General features: G+C 43.3%; 1 protein-coding gene across 9 annotated transcripts in view; it reads right to left on the bottom strand.

The window, feature by feature from the left end:
- FAM91A1 (family with sequence similarity 91 member A1) overlaps positions 1–22,697 on the bottom strand; it is a 203,497-nt gene extending 180,800 nt beyond the window's left edge. For 3 of the 9 annotated variants that reach the window (XM_054657008.2, XM_054657009.2, XM_054657015.2), the window contains exons 1-2: positions 21,286–21,354; positions 18,717–18,834 (exon numbers count right to left, since the gene is read on the bottom strand). The gene's annotated coding sequence lies outside the window, so the exon portion shown is untranslated. Of the gene's footprint in view, positions 1–18,561; positions 18,623–18,716; positions 18,835–21,285; positions 21,371–22,557 lie in introns of those variants that run through there. The other 6 variants (XM_054657004.2, XM_054657001.2, XM_054657005.2 and 3 more) reach the window with 5 other exon arrangements.
- Between the last annotated feature and the right edge of the window lie 296 nt (positions 22,698–22,993).

Here is a 22,993-nt window from a genome sequence, read left to right as displayed (position 1 = left end):
TTGGACATCACTGAAGGGGTGAAGCAAGGAAGCAAGAGGGCAGCTCCTAGCTTGGCTGACCCAGGATGCCCGCACTATCTGCATGAGGAAGGAGAAGTTTGTCCCAGGGCCACCAGCCAGGAGGTGAAAGAACCTAGAGAGCCACTGAAGAGTGAGTCATAGAAAAGTGTCTCCTGAGTCACAGAAAAGTGTCCCTTCCTGCAAGTGTTTCCCAAATCTCTCCCATCTTGCCTACAGTCTGCCTTCTCCCATTGGATCACAGGGGCCCATCTTCCAGAACCCTTTTTAAAACTCACCAGCCACCACTGAAAACAATTCGGACAATGGTTTGTGTGGTGACCTTTGATGTCAGATTCGGAGCCAATGTGCCTGGAGTTCAACCCTGGCTCTGCTCTTCACTGCTGTGTGGCCATGGGAAAATTAATCACCCTCTCTGTTCCTCTGTTTCGTAATCTCTAAAGTGGGGACTATGATAATACTTCCCTTCTCATAGCATTTTTCAGGGGATTAACTGAATTACTATGTCTGAGTGTGGTCAGGGTTAGCCATTATTACCATTACTGTTATCAAATACAGTGTACTGCAAAGAGCAATGTCCATGGAGCCCATCTCTGCCATCTGCTGACTGTGTAGCCCTGGGAAGGACCCTTCACCTCTCTGAGCTTCAATGTCCTTTTCAGTAAAATGGAGATGATGATGACATCACCCTCCACTGAGCTGAATGATGCTCCCTCCAAAACGATCTCACCATATTTGAAAAAAAAAAAGAAGGTCTTTGCAAGTGTAACTAAGTAAAGGATCTCAAGGTGAGATCATCCTGGATTACTGGGAGGACCCTAAATCCAATGACAAGTGTCTTCAGGAAAGCAGAGGGAGATCGGAGACATAGACATACATGTGCAGACCAAGGCAGAGATTGAAGTTACACAGCCCACAGGCCAAGGAATGCCTGAAGCCACTCAAAGCTCAAAGAGCCAAGGAGGAATTCTCCCCTAGAGCCTCTGGAGGGAATGTGGCCCACCAATACCTCGATTTTGGACTTCTGGCCTCCAGAAATTTGAGATAATCAATTGCTATTTGTTTTTAACAATCAATTGTTTTAAGCCACCAAGTTTGAGGTAATTTGTTACAGTAGCCACAGAAAATTAATACGCTCCCTCACAGGGCAAGGATTGAAAGAGGTAGTTGGCACAAGGTAGCCAGCACTCAGCAACTTGTAATGATGGCGATTATAATTCACTTCCTTCCTCTGGCCCTTCACTTCTCCACCTGTAAAAGGAGAATATGAGATGGGATGAAGATGTCCAAGTTTTTGCTACCTTGTGCCAGCTCCTTCACCACTCAACTCCTTCACAAGGTAGGCTGGGACCATGTGATTCTCCATCCCCCTTCCTCTCCCTCCTCTTCCTCACTCCAGGGATCCTTGGGAAAGAATGTACCAAGGCCTCATATCTCTGTGTCCATCACAGAGGGTATGGGCATTTGTCCTTGTCCCCAGCTCCTCACTAGAGGTGATGATGAGACCACACCATACTCAACTCCTTTGTAAGGTAGGCTGGGACCTCACCCAACCTAAAGCAGTTGCCTCCAGATCTTCCAACCTGAATAAAGATTCTAGGCAAGTCATCCAATGCCACAGAGACATAGTTGCCCAAATTACACTTCTGAAATTATTGTATTCTCCTCCTTCTCAAGGCTGGAGGAGGAGGAAACACCTAAGATGATCATATGAATGTTAAGAGAAATAATAAAGATGAATGGCAAGAGAAATAACATATAGAGGTAAAATGTATAACGATGGCAGCAGAAAGGATGGGAAGGAAGAGTTGGCACTGCCTCATGGATGCATTGGTTGGGGATGCAATGATCTCTCACCCAGACTATAAAAAGAAGCCCTCTCACTGTTCTCCCTGGCTCCATCCTCTCCTCTTCCAGCTCACTCTCCCCATTGCCACCACCAGGAGTATGGATTGAAGGGGCAATCCTAGCAGGGGTGGGGAGGAATAAACCCACTTATTTCTCTAAAAGACAGACCTAGCCAGATGACTTCTTTCTTTAAATCCCTTCAGTGGTTTCCCACCTCAAAGAATTCTGACTTCACTTCCAGATCCCTGAGTTCCCTATGTGTGGGGTTATAAACAGCCTCCACTTGATCAGACATCAAATAAAATGGAAGCAGAGGGTGCACCCGGTAGGCACTCAGTGGGACTGTGATTTTCCTTGTTGCCCCCACACCTCCTGTTGTCTTCAAAGGGCAAAAAGAACTCTCTTATGGCCTGTTAACAGTGCCTGGCTACTAGCCATGGCTGTAGATATATAGAACCAGAGACTAAATAAACCTTGGATGCTTGGCCACCAGCTTCTTATCCCATGGGAACAGAATGACTTGCTCTTCTATGCCTAAGGCTCTGGACACTTATCCCCTGAGAGCTCAGTCCCCGTGAATGTGGCCAAGTGCTTTGTTTCTCAATACATTTTCAAGGAAATACTTTTGCCTTCAAAATTGCCCCCTTCTTTTTGTCTGCAATGATGATTAATTTCATTATTCAGTGACTGAAAATTCATGAAATTTTGTGGTTAAAGCAAAAATGTGTCACACAGAATGCCATATGCCCATGCAGTAGAGCTGAGAAAAATCTAACAACGAACACCATCGTTTCTCCTCCAGAGTTTAATGGGACTCCAACCTGTGGGGTTTTTTTTCAACTTATAATATTTTTATCTCCTCAATTAGAAGCATTGCTTTTTTTAAAAAGTAGTTCAAGATAAGGCTATATAAACAAAGATAATGGTCAAAATGCTGGAGTTTCTTGGATTCGTTTCAAGACTCAAAGGCAAATGTAGCATTTCCTAGTCATGAAGCTAGATGGAGGTCAGGAGACCAGTTGGTCCAGTCCAGAGAAGCAGTGTGGAGAAATAAAAATACCAGCAGGCCTCATGAAGAGCATCCAAGGACCTGGGCTTGCAGTCTGACTCTTACTGTGTGAGGCACAGCCCCTTGGGCAGGTCACTAAGCTATGATGTCCTTGCCTATAAAATGGGTAAATTTCATTTGCCCAACACTCTTGAGAAAACTGTAATAGTAAACGTGAAAGCAGATTGTGGTCTACAGTGGCCAAGGAGAAATATTCTCCTACATTCTTCACTTCATCTCTCTAGGCTCAAGGCCCATTTGGCCTGGGGAAGCAGGGGTAGAAGCAGGATTAGAGAAAGCACCGAACACATGTAACCAGCATCCAGGTCAAGACACCAGACATTAAAGGATCCCACATGGCCCCTTCACACCCCCTTCCTGTCACTAGACTCTCCAAAGGTAACCACTATCCTGACTTTCAACACCTCAGATCAGTTATGCCTATTTTTGAACTCCATATAAATGGAATTAGATTGTTTGAACTTTTCAAACTGGTTTCCCTTATGCAATGTTAAGTTTGTGAAATTCACCCATGATGTTGTGTGTACTTTTAGCTTGTTCATTGTTGTTGCATATAGTATTCAACTATATGACCATCCCACAATTCAGGTACCTGTTTAACTCTTAATGAGAGTTTACGTAGTTTCCCATTTAGGGTTATTATGAACATTCTTAGGTATATCTTTTAGTCAACATATATACATGTATCTATTGAAAATATAACTAGGAATGAAACTGCTGAGTGGTAGGATGTACCTATATTCAGCTTTACAGATACAGCTAATCAGTTTCCCAAACTTGTCATACCCATCTCTATTTTCACCAGCAGTGTATGAGAGTTTTGGTTGCTCCACATCCTCAACCAGACTTGGTATTGTCTGTCTTTTTTAATTTGGCCCTTTTAGTGGGTAAGAAGTGATATCACATTGCATAATGTATTTTTAAGTGTAAATCAGATTATATTATTCTGCCATTGGTTTCTCTTCACCCTTAATATAAAACCTAACTCCTTAACATGATCTATAAAGCCCCTGTTCAGTTATGTCTGACTTTCTCTCCAAGCACTCAGTCTACACACTGTTCTTCAGCTCCACTGCCCTCTTTCTAGTGTTCAAATATGCCAAAGCCATTCCCACCTCAGAATCTTTACATTTTTGTTGCCTCTGCCTATAACGTTCTTCCTCCACATATTTCTATGGCTGATTCCTTCTTGTTCATCAATTCATTCAACAAATATTGCTGAGCCATTATCAGGTTTCTTCTCAAATGTCACCTCCCTCCAAGGATTCTTTCCTGACCACCATCTAATGTTGTCATGGTAGCATACTGCAGCACCTACCACTATCTCCCATTTCCACTCTTAAGAATGTTTCTGCCTTATCACACTACAACATAAGCTAAGAGCAGAGACTGTGTGTTGGATGAATGGAAAGTGAAAGGGAAGCAGTTCACAGATAGCATTCTCAAACATAATTGTAGAATATTGAAGCTAATGGAGCCTCCTCTTCTCCCCAACTCAGTTGATAAAAATGAAGCTCAAAAGATAAAGTGAAGTGGCCAAGTTCATGGTCAGCAGCAGAAGTGAGGCTTGAACCCAAGCTCATGACTTTTAGTCCTGGTACACTGCATTGCCTACAAGAACAAAGGACAAAGTCTTATTCCATGTAAATTAGTTTCTAACTACTGGGTGTTGGACATTAGGAACTGATTCATCCTGGAGAAGTCCCCTCTCATGCCATGAAGTCTGACAACACATCAAGAGGACATGAGATGGGAATCACTTCTGGGTCCCCCAATCGTCCTTGACCTTGGTCCAGAAGAAGAGAAGGATGCTGAAAGGGTAAATATGAACAGAGGTGATGGTCAGTCCATCTTCCATTCTCCAAAGAGAAGAAAGAGAACCATCGTGGCAGGAACCATTTCCCTGGGCTCAAGGGCCTGAGGTCTACCAAGAGATCATGCTGTACCAGGTGCAGGCCCCGTCTCACATGTTTAGTTTGGGTGAGAATCAGGTTGTACCACAATGCGGGCCTCTGGGCCAGTTGCATAATTGGATGTGTAATCAGTACCTTAGAGAACTTCAGCCAAAAGCACTCCTGACACCACTTCGAACTTGCTGAATCATCTCCAAACCTCATGACTGGATGATTCACTGGTCTCCTCTGGGGTCATGACTATCAGGTGCCAACCCAGAAATGAGAGCTAAATTCTAAGAGGAGAGATCCTCTAATTGGAACTCTGACTTTTCCAGCACTTCAACCTACCATTCTCTGGGTTTCCAAAGAGTGAAGGAAGCCATGTTGGTCTCTTCCTCCTCAATCTGAATAAATGATAAAAGATCATCAGGGACTAACTAGAAAAGATAGAGAGCTAATGTTTGGGATGAAGCCAACCTGGAATTATAAAAACCACATATATCTACAATCCCTTGTCCCAAAATCCAAACAGCTCCAAAATCCGAATTTTTGGCTTATTTGTTTCTTTTTGTATACTTGCAGCAAATCCACTTGGCAGCAAAGCCTGACAGCAAAAACTGGCATAGAACTATTTGTAGTTTTAATTTATCCCACTCCAGATACATACTAATGAATCTGATGCAGAAATACTATTGTTTGACTATGAGGTGATGAATCAGATCCCAATGGGGTGTTGCGTAATATACATTGTATTGTGTATCTCATTACCTTTATAAAAGCTGAAAAATTCTTAATATCCAAACACTTCTTTTTTCTAAGATTTCAGTAAGGACAGTGAACCTGTAATTTCTCACTTATTTTTACTTAATCTTTGCAAAAACCCAGGACAGGCAGTACTATCTCCATTTAACATATGAGTAAACTGAGGCTTACAGAAATTAAATTACCTAAGTCCACACAGGAAATTAGTAGCAAAAATGGAATTAGAACCTAGGCATAGTACACAACCATCATTTTCCCTGCTGGCCTTCCATGCCCCTGTCTTTTTGTAACAGCGCCTCCGTTTTGCTTTAGAAAACTACCCGCATCTCCCCTACTGCTTGCAGACTTGGTGGGCCCCACTTTCCCCTAGGCAAGGGAAGGGCACATGCTCTAAGCTAAGTCAACCAGACTTTCACTCTCCCTTGAAACTGGGTCCAGAGAGGAGTTACTCAAGGACCAAAAAGAGTTAGAGCTGAATGGTCCCAGCAGTGGTTCCTGAAGAAGTTCTAAGTGTTGATTGCTGCCTGGACTTTCTGAGGCCTGACTCTATAGCTTGCACTTAGAGTCTAGGGCTTAGCCCATATCCTTCCAATAAACTCCTTTCTTGTATACATTGGACAGAGGTGGTTTCTTTTGCTTTCAGACAAAGAATCCTGATGAGATACCATATTATACACACAGCATGTATGCATTAGACTAAATAGACAGACAGATAAATAGATAGATATTAAATATATATACATACATAGAAAGTGCTTAAAATGGAATATGGAACCGAAAAAACTTTATATTTCAGAGTTTCTGTGAACATCAAAGATAAATAATGCAAAGTACCTAGTACCCAGTAGTTCATATTCCCAAGGGATACTCTTCTACCTCCCTGTCTTCCTCTCTATATACCATCTTCCCACCATACTTCCATACATCATATTTTTTTCTTTTTTTTCCAATTGCACTTTTACATACAAGTTGACCTTCCACTTAGCTTACTCTCATATCTATATGTATTTATGCATGAGCACTTCTTAGCCCTAGGAATAATATTAAGGCTTAAAGACGAATCCATGGCTGACCATGGATTTGAACAACCAAGCTGACATGTACATTGGCTTTTGGGACCTATGTTCTTGGGATCTCCAAAGTTTTTGCTCACACCTAAGGTTGAGCTTACACTCTCAGCCTACAAAAACCAGTCAAAACATAAACAGCGCTTGGAGGATTTGTAATGTTTTTGAAAACATTTTCAGAGTATATAGAATCATAAATACATAAAGTAGAAAAGTAATTGTAGAGAATTTGGAAAATATAAAACAGTTCAGTAAAGGAAATGATCATAATCTCACTCCAGAGATAACTACTCTTAACATTTTGGTATATTTATTTTATTTTATTTTATTTTATTTTTTTTGAGACCAGGTCTTGCTCTGTTGCCCAGGCTGAAGTGCAGTGGTGCAATCTCGGCTCACTGCAAACTCCGCCTCCCGGGTTCAAGCCATTCTCCTGCCTCAGCCTCCCAGGTAGCTGGGACTACAGGCATGCTCCACCACGCCCAGCTAATTTTTTTGTATTTTTAGTAAAGATGGGGTTTCACCATGCTGGAAGGCTGGTCTTGAACTTCTGACCTCAAGTGATCCACCTGCCTCGGCCTCCCAAAGTGCTGGGATTACAGACATGAGCCACCGGTTTATTTGTTTATACTTTATTGTCTCTATCATATTTCATCATATGGATATATGAAATAATATTGATAATAACTAATATATAAAGTACTTATGTATTAGTTATATAATATATTAAGTACTAACATATAAAGTATCTATTAATTAAGAGATTATATGCAAAGCATTTTGGAAGCATTGTATTATTTAATCTTTATAACAACCCTATCAGGTGATGTATTAGTTATCTATTGGTGCATGGAAGATTACTCCAAAATTTAGTGGCTTAAAACAATAAACATTTATGATTTTGCATAGTTTCTTCAGATCAGGGATTTAAGAGTGGCTTAGCTGAACTGTTCTCATTCAGGGTTTCTCATGAGGTTGCAGCTAAGATGCTGGCCCATTATCCGGCATGTTTTATCTGAAGACTTGACTGAGGCTGGAGGATCCACTTCCAAGACAGCTCACTCTTACAGCAGGAGGCCTCAGTTCCTTACCACATGGACTTTTCCATAGGGCTACTTGGGTGCCCTCCCAACACTGCAGCTGGATTTCCCCAGAATGAATAATTTAAAAGAGCAAAATGGAAGCCACAATGTCTAACTCAGAAGTCAGATTCCATCCTTTTCATAATATTCTACTGGTTACACAGGTCAACCTCTCCAATATGAGAGGGAGCTACACAAGGACATGAACACCAGGAAGTGCATATCCATGGGGGTCATCTATGAGGCTAGCTACCACAACCGGGTAATACAGTTTGTTTACATTTCACAGATAAAACTTTGAGCAGTTGGCCCAAAGTTGTACAGCTGGTGAATTGCAGAAGAGGATTTGAAGCCAGGCTGATCAACTCCAGAGCTCATACTTTTAACTATGACATAATACCACCTCCTCAATTTACCTGACTGTCCTACTAATGTTGGATATTTCAGTATTACTATAAATAACACCAGTGAATACTTTCTACATAAATCTATCTCCATGTCCCATTACTGCCTTAGGAAAAATGTCTAGAGACAGAATTCCTAGATCAAAAGATAAAACTTTGTTTTTAAATTTTTTGTAGAGATGGGGTCTATGTTGCTCAGGCTGGTCTTGAACTCCTAGCCTCAAGAAATCCTCCCACCTCAGCCTTCCAATCTTTGGGATTACAGGTGTGAGCCACCACACCTAGGATCAAAAAACAGAAAGTTTTTTAATGCTCTTGACACGTCCTGCAAAAAATAATAATAATTTCCAGAAAGAAAACACCAGCTCACAACCTCAGTGAAAGTTCATGTGGATACCTGTTTCACTGCATCTTTAAAATGACTGAATACTAGACCGGGCACGGTGGTTCACACCTGTAATCCCAGCACTTTGGGAGGCTGAGGCAGGCGGATCACGAGGTCAGCAGATCAAGACCATCCTGGCTAATATGGTGAAACCCTGTCTCTACTAAAAATACAAAAAATTAGCCAGGCGTGGTGGCGGGTGCCTGTAGTCCCAGCTATTCGGGAGGCTGAGGCAGGAGAATGGCGTGAACCCGGGAGGCAGAACTTGCAGTGAGCCGAGATTGTGCCACTGCACTCCAGCCTGGGCAACACAGTGAGACTCCATCTCAAAAAAAAAAAAAAAATGACTGAATACTATTATTGTTTAAATCTCTGTTGATTTTATAGGCTAAAAATACTTGTTTTGATGTGTATTTCTTAGAACATTTCTTTATTTGCTTATTATTATTATTTATTTGCATCATTTAGGGTTGTTGATTGTAAGCAATAGAATCTAGTTGATTAATTTTAATTGAAAAGGAAAGTATTTAAAGAATACCAGGTAGCTCTTGGAATTAAAGGGAAGGTTGGAAAACCTGAGGCCAGGGCTCTAGGCAACAGGAAGGGATGAATGATGGTCTTGCAAGCCACTATCACTGGGATAAATCGATTTAACCTTCTATCCATCTTTGTGTCAAAGAGCCCTAGCTTGGGTCACATGACTAACCTGGGTTGGGCAGGACAGGGCAAGGTGCCTTGATTCAACCAAGACAGCACTTAGTAGAGGAGAAGTAAATAAATTGCTATTAGCAAAAGAAAGGAGTACTGGATCCTAGAAAGCTAAAGAACAATAAATGTCTACTACAAGGTTTAATTTTGAAGGCTCCCAAACCCATGTTCTTTTCGTTAAGTTAAAAGTTCTCTATTCCTGTTAGTTGGTCAAGTAAAAGACGTTTACTTTGGGCTGGGTGCAGTAGCTCACACTGGTAATTCCAGCACTTTGGAAGGTCAAGGCAGGCGGATCACCGGAGGAAAGGAGTTCGAGACCAGCCTGGCCAATATGGTGAAACCCCTGTCTCTACTGAAAATACAAAAATTAGTTGGACGTGGTGGCACACATCTGTAGTCCCAGCTACTTGAGAGGCTGAAGCAGGAGAATTGCTTGAACCCAAGAGACGGAGGTTGCAGTGAGCCGAGATCACGCCACCACACTCCAGCCTGGGCGACAGAGTGAGACTCTGTCTCAGAAAAAAAAAAAAAAAAAGACTTTTACTTTGTTTTTACCTAAGAATTTCAGCATCATTAGAGTCTTTGCCAGGGATAAGACGAGGAAAAGTCTTCTTCATTTGGGTGAAAAGTCTGGAAATGCAGAAACGTGGAGATAAGACCCCTTCAACTTTGCCAAGTAAAATAACCAAGAACAAACGGATCAAGGAGAGCCCTTTATTAGGGGTTGGCAAACTTTTTCTATAAAGAGCCAGATAGTAAATATTTTAGGCTATTCCAGGAGGCACAGTCTCTGCCTCAACATTCAACTTTGCCGCTGTAACACAAAAGTAGCCACAGACAATGAGGAAACAGATAGGCATGTTCCAGGAAAACTTTACTTACAAAATCAGGAGGCCGGCAGGATTTGACTTGGAGGTCAGAGTTTGCTGACCCCTGCTTTCAACCAAACAATAGCAAAACATAATACTTCTGTTTATGGCTATTTCAATCCTGACTCCAAAATGCTAAAATTTCTCCTGTGATTTTGAAGAATTTGCCCTCAGTTCCCAACATTTAGGACAGTGTTCACTTGATTTAGCACCTGCATTTTAACCATAAATGATGTCAGGTGATTTTGGCTTGGAGAAAATATAATGACAACGATGAACTATTTATTTTGGTAGGAACTCAATATCTACATCAACGTCAAATTTACTATCCAATTAGATGGAGAAAAGTAAATGTGCTTATTCCTTCAAGAACAGTCAGCATGCATTTGCTTAGCACCTATTATGTGCCAGGGTCTGAGGCTTAATACACAAAATACACAGGCCCAGGCCTCAAAGAGTCTAAGCCTGGTGGAGAAACTTAGAATCTAGAAGAGCATTCATAGTTGAGTGCTATTCTAGTGGGTGATAGGTGGGTGTTACAGAGAACCAGAATAGGTTTGAATGGCAGTAACTCTCAAAATGGAACAGGCTGCCTCATGGAAAGGTCAGAAGAGCTCCAGCAAACGATGGAAAACCAATGCCCAAAGGTAGTTCCTAATTAGAGTAAGAGCTCAGACTAGATGATCTGTAAGATTCTGTAATCATCAGACATCTCTTGGAGTGCCTTCAGAATTTATAAAAACTCCCCCTTCAATACGAGTGGCCTCCTCAATATGCCAGCAGGAGTTGGTGGCTAAATCTGTACCATGTTTCTATTCAGATGGACCGACTGGACATGGACTGATGGATCCAGGGGTCAACAGCTGACCCAACCAGGGTATAGCAGAAAGTCTTCAAAGATGGCCACCATCGATTCCTTTGCTCCTTCTATGTATATGTTACTTCTTATATCAAAAGGTAAAGACTATTTTGCCTATGCTTGATATTAGTTGATCTTTTTCTGGACCAATGGAATATGGCAAAAGTGATGCTGTCTGACTCCTGACTTCAGGAGAAGTCTGGCAGCTTCCATCTTAGTCTCTCTGAACACTCACTCTTGGAACCCCGCTGCTGTACTGTGAGGAAGCCCAAGCATCCCCAAAGAGAGGCACTGAAGTCTGTCCACTGATGAGCCAGTTGAGACCCCAGCTGACCACCAGCACCAACCTGCTGGTCATGTGATTATTCTATCCAGGAAGTGAATCCTTCAGCTCTAGTTCAGCAGCCCCAGTTCAGAAGCCCCAGCTGATGCTGCATGGAGCAGAGATGAGCTACCCAGCCAAGTCCCGCCCAGACTTCTGGCCCATCAATCATGAAATCAAATACAATTTTTTTAAGCCACCAAGTTCTGGGGTAATTTGTTGTTCAGCAAGAGATAATAGGAAAATAAAGCCAATCAGACTTTCTCTCTTAAGAATTTGAAATCTGGGGTTAAGTGCAGGGGCTCAGGCCTGTAATCCCAGGACTTTGGGAAACTGAGGCGGGAAGATTGCTTGAGGCTAGGAGTTCAAGACCAGCCTGAGCAACATGGCAAAACCCCATCTCCACAAAAAATATTTTAAAATTAACCAGGCATGGTGGCCCGCACCTGTAGTCCTAGCTACATGGGAGGCTGAGATCAGAGAATCCCTTGGGCCTGGGAGGTCAAGGCTGCAGTAAACCATGATCACACCACCTACACTCTAGCCTAGGTGACACAGAGAGACTCTGTCTCAGAAAAAAAAAAAAAAGAAGAAGAAGAAGAAGAATTTGAAATTTTGGTTAGAGACAAATATTGGACATTTTGGGATCTGAGTCTCATTAAAAGCAACCTTTGTTGTGTATTAGAATCACATAAACTATATAAAATGTAAATAAATGCCTAGATCACCTCCCTACCCACCCAAACCTCTGATTCAGTAGGATTAAGGTGGAGCCCAGAAATATTTTATGCAAGGATTTTAAACATGCATTCCATATGATTCTGATACCATGTAATAAAACTATAATGCAGATGCTCAACTTAAAGAACAAACACACATGCACATTTAGACTTTCCCTCACCCTGTTCACTTGAGGCCGTGACAATCCAGCCTTGCTATTTGTAGCCTCAAATCTGGTTGAGCCTCAGGGTTAAGAAAAGCCTCTGTCAATAAAAAAGCTCAGCAGAAGAGATGGTGGTGCCTGGATCTTCATTAACCGTATAGTTAAATCTAAACTGAACTGGAAGACTTAATCATCTTCCTAATTTTAGAATCCTAAAATATCTGGCAGTGCATGATTAAAGGTCTCTGTTTCAAATACAATGTGAAATGTGTTATAAGCCTCGTTATATTTTTCCTCCAAAAGGAAAATCTCATCCGACACCTTGGGGATTTTTCTGGATTATATCACAGACGACAGAATTATTTCAGTAAGACAGGTCCCATGACTCTGCCATTATCTGCAGACAGAATTTCAAAGGGCGGGTCAGCATGCGTGAACTCCAGCTATGGCCAGTCGCCTTGAGGGAAGAGTTTCTTTGAGGCCCTCAGATAGGAAACCTGATTTCCAGGCACTGGACTCCCACAGTCCTGCTTTAGATAGACGTGAATCCTGTCTAGGTCTGTGTGTTCTTTCATGCTTAAAGGTTTATTTGGGAACAAGACAAAGAAAAAAAAGGTTTCTGGGAGTTTATTGGTGGACTATTCACCTCTTCCCACAGCCAGTCCAAATAGGCAAATACTACTTAAGTGGCCATTTGCTAGGTCTTCCAGTGACAGACCCGTGGTTTTCAAATGCAGAGTCAACGCTAGCAAACTTTAAAGGTGCTGAATTGAAATTGACTCCAACCTTCTCCCAACTCTAATTTTAGTTCCACTTCTCTCCTCCTTTTACTCTCTAGCATCATGTTGCCCTTCTTTCCCTTCGTTGCTCCCCAAACTAAGGCTCCCCATCTACAGGGGGCTTATTCAGGAAGAAACTTAGGCTCTGGAGTGTTTGCTCCTCTTTCTTCAACCTTTCTTTAACCAACCCACCCCTTGCATCAAAACATACCCTGCTTCTTCCTATTCCCTCTGACCCTTCCCAAGCCTCACCGACCTCATAATTCATTCTTTCCAGAGTTAATAGGTGGTAATTTTATTATTATCCCTCAGGCTCCATTTTTGCAATTTAATGGGGACCTCATAGAAGTAATCTCTCAGGGTAACTAGTGGAACCTTCATTCACCTGGCAGTGACATGGAAGGGTTAAAGCAATACATGTGCTCTCTTTCTACCAAGCAGGCTTAGAGACCCAGAGCAGCTGCAGGTACTACCCCCTTGGTTGCCTGAGAACGCAGGTACTGAGGAAAGAATAATTAATTCTTAATGTAGGTGTAATTAATATGTCTGGAGTTTGGAATAAAAGTAGCCTTTCTGTAACTCAGTGTATATTTATTCTTTAAATCTGGAAAATAGAACCACCCCAGGAATTAAACCAAAAAAAATGGAAACCTGAAACTCATCCTCCCAAGACATTACTGGCACATTTGGGACAGTGGTTTACATTCAAGGAACATCATAGCCTTTGGCCCTGGCTTGTCGTGGAGGAGAAGGAAGCACTAAATCAGTCCCTCTGACTAAAGCCACTTTCCAAATCACCTACCTTCACACCTGAGACTGGAAGGATTCTGGACTGGAAATCAGAAGACCCAACTTTTAACCCAGGTCCTACTGCTAACTGTGGGGTCTTGACTGTAACAGGAAAATGAAGAGAACAAACCCTGAAAAATTCTCTTCACCCTAAAATACCTAGGATTCCAAGACTAAAGGCTTCTTTAGTCTTGTACTTAAGATACAAACACATTCCCTAAATGCAGTGACACATTAGTCAACTATTACCCATTATCCTTTGGGTCAAAGCTAAACCCACACACCTTCCCACAGGTCCTAAAGGATGCCACAAAAGACCAGTCATTTAAACAGGGTGATGAAGAAGGAAGGATTTAGAAGATGGGGTCTCTCTCAAGAGAGGCAAGGAATCTGGCCGAAGACCACACTGGCCCATGGGGAGCATCAGGCTCCGAACCCCGAGTTTGGAGGCACCAAAAAGGAAAGTGGGGAATGAATGAGGCACAAAAAAACTCATTTTTCCCACTTTATACTTTTTCCTTGGCTGGGCCTAAATACAAATTGCAAAAAGTCTATCCTAATGAGAGCTTTTAAGACCTTTGCAGATGCTTATTAAATGGCAAATAAATAGAGTAATAATGATCCTAAGGACTTCTAATTTCATCACTGCCCTGACACGTGTCGAAATAGCCATTCCCTTTACTGTTCCAGAAATGAGACTCACTTTGTGAGGCGAAAAGGGATCAAGGGGGAGAGAAATGAAGAAAATAACTAACCAGTGCCTTTATTCAGCGTGCACTCTGCACTCAGCACTCAGCACTGTGCTGATGCAGGACATGGGTTCTCTTGTTGTGGTCTCGTGACACATTTGCAAAGGTAGTAGTACCATTCCCATTCTACAGATGGGAAACACTGAGGCTCAGAAAAGGTTCTCTTGCCCCACATCACCCAGCCAGTGATGGGCACCGCCAGGATTTAAATCCACATCAGGGTAACACAAAACCCATACTCCTTCCACAATGATCACCAAAAGTGAGTTTTAGCCAACAAGTTTTAGCTTTCCACTTCAGTGATAAGCAAAGTAATAGTGATGATGAGCATTTGATGAGTGCTTATTATTTGCCAATCACTCTGCTAAATGTCATCATTTATCCCGACATTTAATCCTCACTCTAACCCTACAAAACAGCTAATACTGTCCTCTTTTCACTGCTGAGGAACCTGAGATTAAGCAATTTACCCAGGGACACATGGTTTGATAGCAAAGACTCAGCCAGACAATCTGACACCAAACACCATAATCGTAACTGCTGCACACAGCAAACTTATTTTAGTTCAATCCCCCATAAATAAAAACTTGTTATTGCTCAGAGTATTAAGAGGGATGAGGATAAAGGAGATTTTAACTATGATACAGGCTGCTGACAGACCCAGAAATCGCTCTATGACAGCAGCTTGGAGTGACTAAGAGGTGGATGTTTTCAGAGTGTCAGGCCTGCCCTCAAAGCCATTCAGGCTCAAAACAAAACTTTCTCTGAGTCCTGATGTTTTTAAAAAACACAGGTCCATTTCAGTCGTACAGGGACACCATACCCCATCCTGCAAAAACAACACCCTGGCCCTCTCCCCTCAGGGCCTGGAAAATGTTTCTGGCGTCTTTGCAGAAATGGGAAACTGGAGCAGGAAGGAGGTAAGAAAGAAAGAAAAGAAGGGGAAAAACCCAGTGTCTATGTATGTGAAACGCAGCAGAGGGCTGAGCTAATGAAAGAACATATTTCCAAAATTGGAACCAAAACATATTTCACAAACTCTCTTGGCCTTGCAGAGGATTAGCTGCTAATGGACATGACCGTGGGTACCACTCTCTGTTTACAAGTTTCCTGTCTGCCCTGCATGTAGACGTGACTTTCTGTGTCCTCCATGAAGGCTGATTATCCAGTTACCTGGGCTGCGTAAACCCAAACAATTCCCAGAGTCTCTTGGATAAGACTCGAGGAGCAAAGTCCAGAGGGGCACTGGCTGTGGACATATTTTCACCATCAGCTCACAAATGTGTGTCCTCAAGGGTGTCACCACCACAAACAACAGGCCTGAACACCTCAAAAATGCCAGTGTCATGAAAGACAAACAAAGGCTGAGGAGCTGTTCCAGATTAAAGGAGATTAAAGGGACATGAGGAACAAATACAGCGCATGATCCTTGATTGCATTTGGAGGAGGGGAGTGGAAGTTTCTGTAAACGATATGGTTGGGGCAACTGGCAAAATTCAAACATGGAGTGTCTGTTAGATCACAGTGTTATGCCAAAGTTAAATCTGAACATGATCCTCGTACTGATTCAGTATACAAATGGACAATGGCCAGACCATATGTAAAAATAGAACTTTGACCCAAAACCTGCAGCAGCCTGTCCAGGAAACCAACCCCTTATCTACAATAACCAGCCCAGAAAACCAGCCTGCTGTAATTCAGACTTGCAGGAAGCCAGGTTTCTATCTCTAGTGACAATCCAGCAAGCTAAACAATAACTTCTGTAACAATCTACTCAAAATGGCCAGGACTCGGTTAGGAATGGACAACTTCCCTGATTTTTGCTCCGACTGCCAATTTAGGACCAACCAGAGAAAGCCAGAAAGGCACCCCTAACCAATCATAGAGGACACCTGGCTTCTAGTTCACTGCCTTCAGCTTCCCCAAGCCAACCCTTTTTTCCACCTGAAACCTTCCTGTTTTCCTCTTTATGAGCATTCCCACTCTTCTGCCTGCTTTTGAGTCTCTGCCAAAAGACACATGATGGTGCTGACTCCCAGGCTGTAGCAAGCTCTGAATAAACAGCCTTTGCTTTTCTCATTTGATTGGTCTTCATTTATTTCCACAGCACCGTGGTTATATGAGACAAAGCACTTGTTCATAGGAAACACACACTGAAGTGTTTAGGGGTAAAGAGAGCACCCTTAATCCTCAGATGGTTCAGAAATATATATACACACACACATCCAGAGAGGGAGGGAGCAAGGAAGCAAAAGTGGTAACCAGCTAACAATTAGTGAACCTGGGTGAATGGTATGGGAGTTCTTTATATCAGCAGTGCCCAGGGACCGGTTTCGTGGAAGACAATTTTTCCAAGGACCAGGGGCAGGGGATGGTTTCAGGATGATTCAAGCCCATTACATTTATTGTGAACTTTATTTCTATTATTATTACATTGTAATATAGAATGAAGTAATTATACAATTCACCATAATGTAGAATCAGTGGGAGCCCTGCGCTTGTTTTCCTGCAATTAGATGGTCCTATCTAGGGGTGATGGGAGACAGTGACAGATCATCAGGTATTAGGTTCTCATAAGAAGCATGCAACCTAGATCCCTAAGTTCACAATAGGGTGTGAGCTCCTATGAGAATCTAATGCCACCACTGATCTGACAGGAGGCAGAGCTCAGGAGGTAATGCGAGCCACAGGGAGCGGCTGTACGGAAGCAGCTTCACTCACTCACCTGCCCCCCACCTCCTGCTGTGCCGCCCATTTCCCAACAGGTCACAAACTGGTAGCAGTCCATGGCCCCACGGTTGGGGACTGCTGCTTTATACTATTCTTGCAATTCTTTTGTTAAGTTTGAAATTATTTTAATATAAAAAGTTTTTTTTAAGTGTCCCCAGCTGATGGCTCACGTCCTAACCAAACATTTTACACCTGCTCACCTAAGACACTGGACAATGGATTTGAGTCTTGTCCATGCTGCTTTATGTGTTTCCTTTTGCAGAACCGTGAATGCAGAAGCCCAGAATCTCTCAGCTTATCCCCTGAAAAATGATCATGTCCTCCCCACCCCCAGCACTCTCCTAACCCTTGTTGGCAGTTCTCTTGTTTGGATCACTGACAAGCATAGAGACAGCATAGAGAATCAGGGTGATCTTGAAGTCCCTTCTCCTTTCTTTCTGGGCCAAGAAGAACAAAGAGTCGGGGGGCTGCTCTCATTATCAGCTCTCACGTGTACCCTGCGCCGTGTGATGCCAATGGCTCACGAACTGGGATTGCAAGGATGTTTGGAGATTGGCCATCTTCTTAAGGCTAAGCTGAGTCCTTGGAACTGGCTGGACTTAACCATTACATTCCAAAGCTGTTGTATATGACGATTCCCCAACCTGGGCTTCTGATTCGTCTTTCTTCCTTGCAACATATTGAGGTGCCCTCTTAATTTTTAAGCCTCTCTTATCCCTTAACATAGAGTTTCTTAACTGTGGCTGCACGTTGGAATCATCTAGAAGCTTTAAAACAATACTGTGTGCCTTGCCCCAGCCACTCTTATTCAACCATTCCAAGGTACAGACTGGGACCGGAATTTTTTTTTTTTTTTTTGGTTTTGGTTTTGGTTTGAAGCTCCTCAGAAGATTCTTATGTGGAATTAGATTCTAATGTGTGCAGCCAAGATTGAGAACTACTGCCCTAACATATTGTTTGCAGGAAATGCACTCTACAATGTTTAGAGATAGAAGGCCAGGATGTCTGCATGTAACCCTCAAATGGTTCAGAAAAAATATATACATATTTGGAGACGGGGAGGGAGGAAGTGATAAAGCGTATATCTATGAAGCTCTTCCCTTCCAGATTTTCCATCTTTCTGATAACTTTAGAGAGATTCCTGATCATTTCCTCCAGGTTTGACCTCCCTGAAGCCCCCACTTAGGGGCAATTTCCCTGAAGTGGTTAGGATTCACTCAGTCTTTGCAAAAGGGATTTATTTGGAAGTCTTTCTCAACAACAAATTAAGGAAAGATGAGCCAAGTGAAAGCTTGCTCTGGTCTATCACAATCAAAGGTAATCATTGCAACAAGCAAACTTACCCTGTCTATATTTACAAGGTAAAAACCCCAGAAGCACTACAGCACACGTCCCCTTGTGACCCTACAAGTTGTTACAAAGCAAAAAACAACACATCATTCAGATGCAGTTATAAGATACTGAAAATACATGGGGCAAAGAGATGATGAAATTGTACCAGATTTACAGCAACAGGTGGCAGCTTCTCCTCTTAGGCATATACGTGGTCATCTGGCCTCTCGGTCACACGAAAGAGAGAACAAGGAGACCCAGCACCAGGAAGTCTGTTGAAAGATCTGTGGCCAGGATTGAAAACAGGTGGGGCATGAGACACTGGAAAAGCATGCATTTGCCCAGTTCTTAGTCCAAGTATTCATTAGAATCACACGGGGGCTTCTGAAAATGTCTATCTCCAATCCTCAGCCTCATTCAATTAAACTAGTATCTTTAGGTAGGGCCCAGGCACTGGTATGTTTTAAAGGTCCCCAGATGGTCTGAATGTGCTTCCCGCTTGACTTTGAATATCACCTTCACATGGAATTCTCTTATCTCGCCAGTCAGGCAGGCAGGACTCTTGAGTTCCTCATGCCTTCTGATCCAAGTTCTGTAGACACATCATTTTTCTTCCCCTACCCCCATCCCCTTCACTCTGCCTTCTTCTTGTCTCACCCTTTCCCTGTTACACACACGTACACACACACTCATATACACACACTCACACAACCACATACACAGGCCAACAGAGCAAAAATCCCAGCAAGCCCATTTGAGTCATTACAGCTTCATGCATACGAGCCATTTTCTCAATTACACTATGAGTTTCGGGGAACAGGTATCTCCCCTTATCCTGTGGGGCCCCTGGCAGCATCTAGCAAAGTCTCTAGCTCAGGTGGGAAGATGGCTTGAGCCCGAGAAGCCGAGGCTGCAATGAGCCATGATCACACTACTGCACTCCAGCCTGAATGAATGACAGAGAGAGATCCTGTCTCAAAAAAAAAAAAAAAAAAAAAAAAAGCAAAGCACCAATTGGCTAAAGGGTTGGTTGATCTTTTCAGCCAAAACTATCCAAAAACAGACTCACTGAGCCCAAAACTTGGTATCCTAGGGTACAGTCAGACAGCCACTGATTATTAAGTACCATGGACTGGATTTGAATTCTGGCTCCAACACTCGTGAGTTATGAGAGTTTAAGTAAATGACTCAAGGTGTTTTCTCTAAGCCTCAGTTTCTATACCAACCAAATGCGAATAATATTGGTATCCAACTTATAAGGCTGTTAGATAATATTAATACATGCAAAGCAATTTGCAACTTCAAAGTGTCTGACAGATAATAAACATTCAATACATGGCAGCAATTTTCAATAGCCACATCTGTGGACTGAAGTCCACAGAAATGACCCCCAAAGTCCAACTCAATCATGTGCAGACAATGGTTCACAAAAACAGTCTCCAGATGGTACAGGGCCCACTGCTTTGTGGTTTGCGCCAATATTCCAGTGTCCTGTCTGGGTGACCCTGCAGCTCAATTCTGACTATTCTCACTTTCAAGAAGCCACCCATGAAGTGTCAATCCATGACTCATCTGTTTCATTCTTCCCTTACAACAAGATACAGGGCAGGTGGGAAGACTATTGAGTTCAATTCTAGAAATCAGGCCAAGTCTCCAGATTCTTAGGGATGCCCATCGGTCACACAGAAGGTCTTATGCATGAATGAATCGCCTGTAGGACTTGCCACAAAGGCAAGGTGTGGGTTCAACTCCCAGATACTCTGTTTCCATGGATCTGGACTAGATCCTTGACTCTTCCTAACAAATGGGCCAGGTGATTCTGAGGCAGGCAGTGGTGGTGCCACTCCTAAATAAACACTGATCTTTCTTTTTTTTTTGAGACTGAGTCTTGCTCTGTCGCCCAGGCTGGAATGCAGTGCTGCAATCTCAGCTCACTGCAACCTCCGCCTCCCAGGTTCAAGCAATTCTCCTGCCTCAACCTCCTGAGTAGCTGGAATTACAGGCATGTACCACCACGCCCAGCTAATTTTTTGTATTTTTAGTAGAGACACAGTTTCACCATGTTGGCCAGGCTGGTCTCGAACTCCTGACTTCAAGTGATCCACCCACATCAGCCTCCCAAAGTGCGGGGATTACAGGCATGAGCACATGTGGCCAGAAATGTTGATCTTGTAGGGATGACAAACACAGAGAACTCTAAGAAGCAGCATGAGGTATGAAAAGAATGTGGCGGCTGGCATCAGGCACGTTAGCTTCAGTTTGGGTTCGTTACTACATCTCAGTTAGCATAAATTTCATCATTTGTAAAATAAGAGCAATGAAACACATCTCATGAGATTATTATGAGGATTAAATGCAAAAAATATGTATAAAGTACTCAATACAGTGCACAGCCCATTGACCCTCAGTACAAGTTTGTTCATTATGGACAGCCCATTGACCCTCAGTACAAGTTTGTTCATTATGGACTGAAGGACACACCACAAAAACGATGTGTCTTTCTAGCCTGGGACACCAAGAGACAGTGGTGTCCTTGACCAAAATGGCAGAAATCACTGGAATGAATAGGCTGGGAGCAGATGTAGGGGTTCCAACCCTCACTGACTTGCTACAGACCACACAGCCCTTCTTCTACCAAGAAAGAGAAGCCCAAGGTCACTTCTTTGTCTAAATGGGTGTTTTCCCTCCCATGCCCAGGGACTTCCTTTCTTTCATGATGTTGCCCCACGGCTTGCCTTCCAGGCTTTCCTTCTTCTGAGAATGACTTTGTGTCCCAACCCTTTGTTGCCCCCAAAGACAAGCCTACAAACCCCACTAAGCAACAGACAATAACATAGAGAACACAGAATGCCACAAAGTTCTTAGGCTCCTGACACTGGCTCCTCCCTGGGGGATGGTCTCTGGAAGCCTCTTCAAGCTCTTCAGTTCTGCTTTCATTCCTGAGGGTGATACTCACAGAACCACCCCACTTCTCAAGATCGTTCCTTGGATGAGACACAGCATCGTCTTCCTCTATGGAAGCCCCTCTTCTCAGCCCAAGAGTCCTGGGGTCAGATCACTCTTGTCTACTAATATCTCTCAGGTGCCAAGCTGTCTCATATTTGAGGAGCCCAGGCCAAAGCCAAACTCATCTCTTTGGGCCCTGGGCTCTGGGGACTTTCCTTCACATGAGAGGGTGATGAGCAGTGAGTCAACAATATTTACCAAGTATCCAGACGTAAGAGTCACTCATATTTTCCCAGCCATACTTGCCATGGGGGTACAACAGGGTCCCAAGGACAGCACCAACACAGTATTTGAGAGGCAACTTGTGACCCCTGTTGGGGCTCAGAACATAATATCCCAAAATATGGTGCCTTGTAACCCTCAAAGCACTGAGTACTTTGAACTAAAGGAGATTGGAAGGGCCTCAGCAGAAAGGTCTTTCTGACCTTCTTTAGTTATCTTGTCTCCCCCCTCCTCTTTCTCCTACAAAGTGAGTCATTTAGAAACCAGAATTCCTCTCCCCCAAGGCAGGTCATAGAAACTAGAACCCCTTTCCCACAAAGTAAGCTGTAAAACTGCTAAGGTCACTCCCTTCTCCCTTGAAGATCCTCAATCCAGAGGGGTCCAGCCCCATACCCAGGAGGAAAGAATACTCTACAGAGACTCCACGAAGAATCTGGGCAGGCCTTGTGTGCTTCCCCGCTCAGTCCATGACCATTAGATCACACCCCTCTGTCCAACCACACTTCCACATGGCTGTCCATTCATCATCAACCTAAGCATAAACACAGGCAATTTCCCTGGGTCCCTGGGTCTCCATTTCTGAAGGTTCCCACATCACCTAAAACTTGATTAAGTAATTCATTATGCTTTTCTCTTGTTAACCTGTCTTTTGTTATAGGGGCACTGGCTGTGACCCTTATGATGGGTGAGGAAAGGTATCCCACCTTTTGCCCCTACACCCCCTAACACAACCACCTCTACCTAGCTCTTTCCCAGGAAGTCCCCAAAAAGATGCTCACTCATGCTAAAGAAAGCCACATTCTGGGCTCTTGGTTGGAGTTTGTCTCCTGCCACAGCCATGTCCCCAGAGCTCCGGCTCCATCCAGAAACAAGGTGGTCTGGCCCTGCCTCAGGCCACGGTGTCCTGGCCCATTGTGTCACAAAGGCACAACATCCCTTCACCCACACCTCAGCCCATGCTCCACTGAGTGTGCTTCACAGAGCACTCCAGGCTTTTTGCTCTGTCCTTCGCAGAGCTTGATTCCAGCTCCATCCTGTAACCATCAGAGAGGGCATGTGCTCCCGAAAGACACTCCCTGCTGGGCTCAAAACCTCCTTCCTTCCAACACCAACCCTGCCCTTCATACCAACTATTTAGGCATCTCCACTTCCACTCTCTCTCACTCTCCTAAGGGACTTGTCAGTCCCTCCTGCTCACACTCCCTAGAAGTCTGG

Source organism: Pan troglodytes, chromosome 7 (genome assembly GCF_028858775.2).
Source record: "Pan troglodytes isolate AG18354 chromosome 7, NHGRI_mPanTro3-v2.0_pri, whole genome shotgun sequence".
In the NCBI taxonomy this organism is placed as follows: domain Eukaryota; kingdom Metazoa; phylum Chordata; class Mammalia; order Primates; family Hominidae; genus Pan; species Pan troglodytes.
The sequence above is the reverse complement of the archived record's forward strand: the minus strand, read 5'-3'. Positions and strand labels throughout refer to the sequence as shown.